Source organism: Triticum urartu, chromosome 7A (assembly GCF_056163025.1).
Source record: "Triticum urartu cultivar PI428250 chromosome 7A, HENAU_Tu73, whole genome shotgun sequence".
Classification (NCBI taxonomy): domain Eukaryota; kingdom Viridiplantae; phylum Streptophyta; class Magnoliopsida; order Poales; family Poaceae; genus Triticum; species Triticum urartu.
The window spans coordinates 31,122,303-31,129,220 of record NC_141879.1 but is presented as its reverse complement, the minus strand read 5'-3'; the positions used below and the strand labels follow the sequence as shown (position 1 = coordinate 31,129,220).

At 45.3% G+C, this 6,918-nt stretch overlaps 1 pseudogene; it reads left to right on the top strand.

Annotated features, from left to right (window-relative positions):
• The first annotated feature begins 2,042 nt into the window (after window positions 1–2,042).
• LOC147957305 (uncharacterized) lies at window positions 2,043–5,653 on the top strand (annotated as a pseudogene).
• The last annotated feature ends 1,265 nt before the right edge of the window (window positions 5,654–6,918 follow it).

The window sequence follows — 6,918 nt, the reverse complement described above, 5'->3', positions numbered from 1 at the left end:
CAGTCCTAAACACGTAGCTCAGGACACCCAGTCCTCACCGTATTCCCCTTGAGCTAAGGTCACACAGACCTCGCCCAATCACTCTGGTAAGTCTTCAAGGTAGACTTCCAAACCTTCACAGACTTCGTTCACCGGCAATCCACAATATCTCTTGGATGCTCAGAACACGACGCCTAACCGGCTGGAGGATGCACAGTCCTCAAGTGTAATAAGTCTTCAGATCACTCAGACAAGAAGACTTAAGTGATGCCTAATTCTCTTTGGCTCTAGGTGGTTAGGGCATTATCCTCACAAGGAATTCTCTCTCAAAGGCTTCGAGGTGGGTTGCTCTCAAACGACAAAAGCCGTACTCTGAATCTGAGCAGCCAACCGTTTATGGTTGTAGGGGGTGGGCTATTTATAGCCACTAGGCAACCCGACCTGATTTGTCCGAAATGACCCTGGGTCACTAAGGAACTGACACGTGTTCCAACGGTCAGATTTTAAACTCACACGGCAACTTTACTTGGGCTACAAGCAAAGCTGAATTGTCCGACTTTGGACAAGATTTGCTCTCATAGTCTTCACTCGAAGACATAGGTTTTTGTTTAAGCATCACTTCAGTCATTCTGACTGGTTCTCTTGGACCCCACTTAACAGTACGGTGGTTCCTATGACTCAACACAGAAGAAAAAGAATTACGAAAGATCTAAGTCTTCGAGCTCCATAGGCTTCATGCGGTTTCTTCTCTTGTCATAGTCTTCAATGTGAATATCTTCATATACCACCTTTGACATCAATGTCTTCATACATTTTTAGGGGTCATCTCTGGTAGGAAAACCGAATCAATGAGGGACTTCTACCTGTGTTATCCTGCAATTCTCACAAACACATTAGTCCCTCAACTAGGTTTGTCGTCAATACTCCAAAACCAACTAGAGGTGGCACTAGATGCACTTACACTAACTCTAATAGTATGTGTGTTGACTTTTTTTTGTTATTGTCATCGACAACATGTGTTGAATGCTGAGAGAATACCTATGTAGTTAATGTTTCTCTTTTGCAAGAAATAGCATTTATATATAGTACTATAATTTAGAGGTTTTGCACTTTTTATATATTATTTTGCTACATGCTTCATGTTTTTAATGTTTAAAATTAATGTTTGTGTTGCTTTAGTTTTAGTTCATTTTGTAGCACCTATTATACAAATTTTTAACAAGGTTTCCGGAGCAACGCGCGGGGTATCATCTAGTTGAAGAAAATTGTTCGAAATATTACAAAAGAGGAGAAATTAATTACGAGTAATAAATGGATAAACACATGACTATCGCACGCTGCCGCGTAGCCACAATTCCATACATCATGTCTGTTCAACAAAACTGGTTCCCTCACAAAGACTGGATTTCATTTCTTCTTCATCCTACAGCTTTCTTCCGCCCCTTGTGTGTTCGTTTCTTTCAAACAAGTTTTGCTTGGTATTGAATTATCTACTTCTTCAGGGCCCTCGCCCGTTCTAATCAATATGCTCCCTCCCGTGATCGTCGATCTGTAGTTATGGCCAACGCCGGTGTCAACAATGTCCCCACCGCCGGCGAGTGGGGAGCCGACCCCGCCGTTGCCTCCGTGGGAGGCAAGGCACAGTCCCCACCACCCTCGTCCAGGTACAATGCATCGTCGGAGTTGGAGGGGTACCTGGCAGGCACCGAGGAAGGGCATGGATCGGGTGTGGTGCTGGCGCCCCTGTTGCAGTGCTGCCAGTTGAAGCGGCGGCTGCGGCAGTGTGGTCCCTCTCTTTCCGGTCCGCGTCGGAGTGGGGAATGGATCCGCGAAAGGGTATGGAGCACACCATATCGCTGCTCCCGGGCCGACGGCTCCCCCATGCACTTCTTTGCCGTCTTCGACGGCCATGGCGACCCCTAGTTAACATTCCAAGCCACCTCCGGGTCTAGTGGTCGACACCGTCCACGTACTTTCCACTACACCTTTGATTTGCTTGCTACGTCAAGGTGCAGTGTCAGCCCTGTGCAGGTAACAGACGGACGTCATACTTGCGGTAACAGATGGACGTCATACTTGCGGACGAGCCGGCGGGCACGGTAACAGCCTACCCGAAGGAGCACCCGGAAAAGGATGACGAGGCGGAGCATCTTGTGTGGGAGGCGGCGCTGAAGTGGAGCTTCGAGCGGGCGGATGCGCTGTGGATGGGGCAGTCGGCATCGGGATGGCCCATCATGGGGTCCACCCACCGCCGTGGTGGAGCTCCTGGTGCGTGCCAGAATCCTCTGCCGCGCTGGAAACGCCTAGCCACTCTCCGAGAACCACAAGGTGAGATTAATTACCTCATGCATATTGCCTTTCTCTCCTTTGATCTCGTCTGGCTATACGAATTTGAGCTTCATGCATAGATGCAGCTGGAGCTGCTTGTTGGGACGGCGGCGGGAGAGGAAGTGTGCGCCTCGGCAGACGGGCAGCTGCGTGTACGGGGAATGCTTGTCATGTCGTGGGGTTTGGATATAAGTTGTTCCGAGGCGCACTCATACAACAAGTACTCCCTCTGGAAGAAAAGATAAAAGTTGTTTAGATCTCTTGTATTTATTTACGGAAGGAGTACAACTTAGGTAGGCCAAAAAGAAAGAAGTACTGCCTAAGCCTGCCATTGGACGACCATGCTACCTCAGTCAGAGAACGTTGCCATCAGGAACGGGCCGAGCGACTTAAGACAGACAAGAGACAACAATCAATCTCAGACAGCGACCTCAGTGAGACTCACGGAAGAGCAAAAAATAACAACGGGAGCTTACACATATCACGAGGCCTAGAGTGGACACGGTTCTCTCTAGAAACGCCACCTCTGCTACACAGATCATCATAGACAACAGACAGCCAAAGCGGCCGGCCATTCCTCAGCGAAATAATTCCGGCGCCCCAGATCAGATCCCTGGGAACACACGTCAGGCTCGAACCACCCGTTGTACGTTCGTGAACTCGCGGACCAAGGAGTGCACGGGCATGCCTCAGATCGGCCCCGGGCCAGATCACAGCGGACAAACTTTTAACGACCCGCGGGCCACCGCTAAGCAAACTAATATCTATCTCCGATCGACCACAGTTCCATTAAATAAAAGGTGATTATCAAGGAGACCGGTGGAGGATTTAGCAAACCTTCGGGTCAGGGTCAGATTTACCTACACTTTAGATACATACGTACACGTTTTGTTTCCATGCATTAACATTGGCTTTGTACATATCTATCTTATACAATATACAGAGAAACGAAAGTATGTGTTAAAGATTTTTTAATAAATATGTGATCCACATTTTTTTCAGAAGTATGCAATGAACATGTTTTTTTCCAAATATGTGATGAACATTTTTTTAGAAATATGCGATGGATAGTTTTTCAAGTACACGGTAAATATTTTTGAAATACAAATGAACATTCTTTAAATACGGAGTGAATATGTTTTGAAATATATTTTGAATATTTTTTGAAAATGCGGTTAACATTTTTTAAATACACGATGAACTTCAAATATGTGTTGAACATTTTTCAAATACAAGATGAACATTTATTCAAATATGTGTTGAACACTTTTTGAAATATCTGTGGAACACCTTTTCAAGTACACGATGAACACTTTTTTGAGTGCACAATGGATATATTTTTTCAAATACATGATGAACTTTTTTTCCATACGAGTGTGGCGCAAAAACGCTTCCCGCCTGAATTTTTTTTCTTCATCCTCCCACCTTCCTCGTCTTTTCTCCTTTCTCGCATCCGTTTCTTTCTTTCCACTCTCAACCTCTACACCCTATCTCTTCCAAGACAGGTTACTTGGTTGGCTTCTTAAAAATAAAAATTGAAACTCATCTTTTGAACTAGTAGGAACTATTTTTTTTTAAATAGTGATGATGGGGAACATTACATGAAAATCAAAAAAAAAATCCTACGTAACACCCAACATCTAATCTTGGAGAGATGCAAAGCAACGAGAGGGGAGTGTGTCTAGATACCTTGTAGAACGAAAGCGGAAGCGTATATAACGCATTGATGTAGTTGTACTCTTCGCGATCCAATCACGATCCAATCCGATCAAGTGCCGAATAGACGGCACCTCCGCATTCAGCACACGTGCGGCTCGATGACGTCTCCTCCTTCTTGATCCAGCAAGCAAGAGAGGCGAAGTAGATGGGATCTCAACCAGCACGACGGCGTGGTGGAGATGGTGATGACACCTATGGAGCACCAGCAGAAAGCTCTATTTCCTGTGCACTTGTGGAGGAAAGTCTCATCAAGTTACCCCATATAGTGATGCTACTGCTACGGCCAGGCTTTTCTGTAATGATCCACGAAAATGTGCAGGATCTGTTGGATCTGCATGAAACTGCTAGATAAATAAAAACTTATGGTAGGTCAACTGCTCTCCCAATTCATTATTCCTTTTTTTCTTTCAATAAAATGAACCATTGGAATCACATGGACAGGCTCCCCCACAGGCACGGCATGCCGCCATGCCTCCGCCTGCTAGTATTAATAATGCATCCCATGCATGCAGACATATCCAGTAATGAAAATGAACACACTGCTGGAGTTGCTCGCTAGAGAAATCTACACTCGAGGTATGTTTGAACATTTTCGCAAGGTCCTATATGAAGCAGGGCAGTACAAGGTAGATGAGATCTGTAAAGGAAAAACCTATTTTGTGTGGCGGTACCATCCAGAAAAACATGACCAGTGGTGCAGGGTTCAGGGTTGTGTACAAAGTCGAAGTTGTTGAGGAGGGCAGGGAACTGATATGTGAGTGTGGTAATTTTGAGCACACAGGCTTGCTGTGCTGCCACACTGTTAAGGTAACAATATTTATTGTGATGATCAAGGCTTTTGCTGCAAGCCTGCTAAATCAAAAAAATTGTTGAGCAGCATAATTAAGCATACGAACTATGTGTTTTGCAGGTCCGCGATTTCCTTGTATAAACTAGATAGAGGCAAAGCTCATTGTGAAACGTTGGACAAAAGATTGAGGGATATGCGGCTAGACCACTTGGCACATCTTCAGGGCAAAATTTGTGTAAACTCGATAACATTCGGACACTCAAATATGTGGACCCATGCCCTTGAAGTTGTAAGGCTGGGAGATGCAAATACAAGTGCATACGAGTGTGCAAATATCTTTAAGACAGCAATGGCTAAACTGACACCTATATATAGCCACTGTTGCGGGATGGAATGGAGCTAGAAGACTGAATCAAGACAAGGGGAAAGATAAGGAACCGATTCAGTGAGGGCACCCTCCAGCGGGTGTGGGAGCGACGCTAAAGGTAGTGACATTGGTAATTTCGTCGCTCTAAAGGCTCCAGAACGAAAGCGTAAGCCAGGTCGACCAACCATCGGTAGGGACAAGCCTCCATATGATGTTCAGGGTGCGAAGAGAAAGCTGCCGATGGATGCGGTGCAAGCAAACACACTCGCTTCTGTAGTATATGCCTGGAGCAATGTCACAAGAGCACCACGTGTCCACAGAGGGCCGACCTTCCTCAAAAAGAAAGAAAAGAGGCAAAATGCTGAAACTATGGCATCGGTATTCACAGGAAGAACACCTACAACAAGCCTAAGGTTGTGCTGCATATTGTTGAAAACGCCACTTTAGATGGAAATGCCATTTGCGGGTGACCTGGTTAGATTCAATATTTTTTTCTACGAGTTGCTGAGGGCTCCGTGGTTGCTAGCTAGAAGACTGTTATTCTTAATAGAAAAAACTGTTACTGAGTAGTATGTGCTGTTGTCATCAGTTTATGTGTTGTATGCATGTTTATCATCAAAAAATGTTATGAGCGAAATTTGAGTGCCATCTCATATGGAGTGTGCATTATCCCATGGGTTTCATTGCAATTTTAGTTGACAATTCTCAATTTGGTCTACTGATGTGTGTGAGCAAAATTTCAGTTGATTGTTTCTGTCCCCCTCTTACAAAATTTGTTACCATCAGGATCCACTATGCAGCTAGACCGTGGTGGCAACGATTCAATGTGACTGCGGCCTAAAACAGGTCAACACACTCCTGCTGTATGTCATGGGCGGGACCCGTACAGTTTTATTTTAGAACTGCTTGAGAGGGCTCCCCAAGGAAGCGGGGTGTACTTAACGAGGGGCTGCATCCCCTCCGGAGAGCACACACCGGAGCTTCATCTACAGTCTACATGGGATCAAGACGACCTGTGTGTGAGTGGACATGTTTGTGCTGGCTTCCTACGGGAGCTCCTTCTGTTCGAGCTGGAGTGCCCTTGCTGTCGGCGCTGACCAAGGCAACCATGTTCAGAATGTGAGTTCTGAAGAACACGCCAGTGGTGGCATTGCTCCAGCGCATGCGGGTTTTGTACATCAGCATTCACTGATCCAAGTACATGCTACTCACTTGCCGATGTACGTCGCAAAATTTGAGTTGGTGGGCATACCCAGCCCATTTACGTGCCGTTTGAACCCCTGGCACATGTTTTTAATGAGCCAAAACGTCATAGCAGTCTAGCCAAGTTGAACACCAGACCGATTGGCATTGAGGAAAAGGGCTAGTTTGGGTTAATTTTTTAGAGAACAGGGTTTTTTTGTGTGTGGAGGTATATGGGTTATTTTTTATGCTGAACATTTGATAGAGATCCAGTTTGTCAACTCTCACTAAATGAAGTGAGTGTATCAATACCGTTTTTACTCAGTTCTTGAATATTGAAATCCAAGGTGGGTGATGGATGTGTTTACTACTAATACATATAAATGTCAAACGATGTTAGTGCTGATATAGAGGCGAGGCGGTGCAAGTAAAATGCCTCCCATGAGAATAAAAAAAAGTAGATGAAACAAACCATAAGCATTTGCTCTGATATTTTTGCTTCTTGACGTATTGCCACTAGGGCAGTTGCCGCAGCAGCCGATTCTGCCTCCTT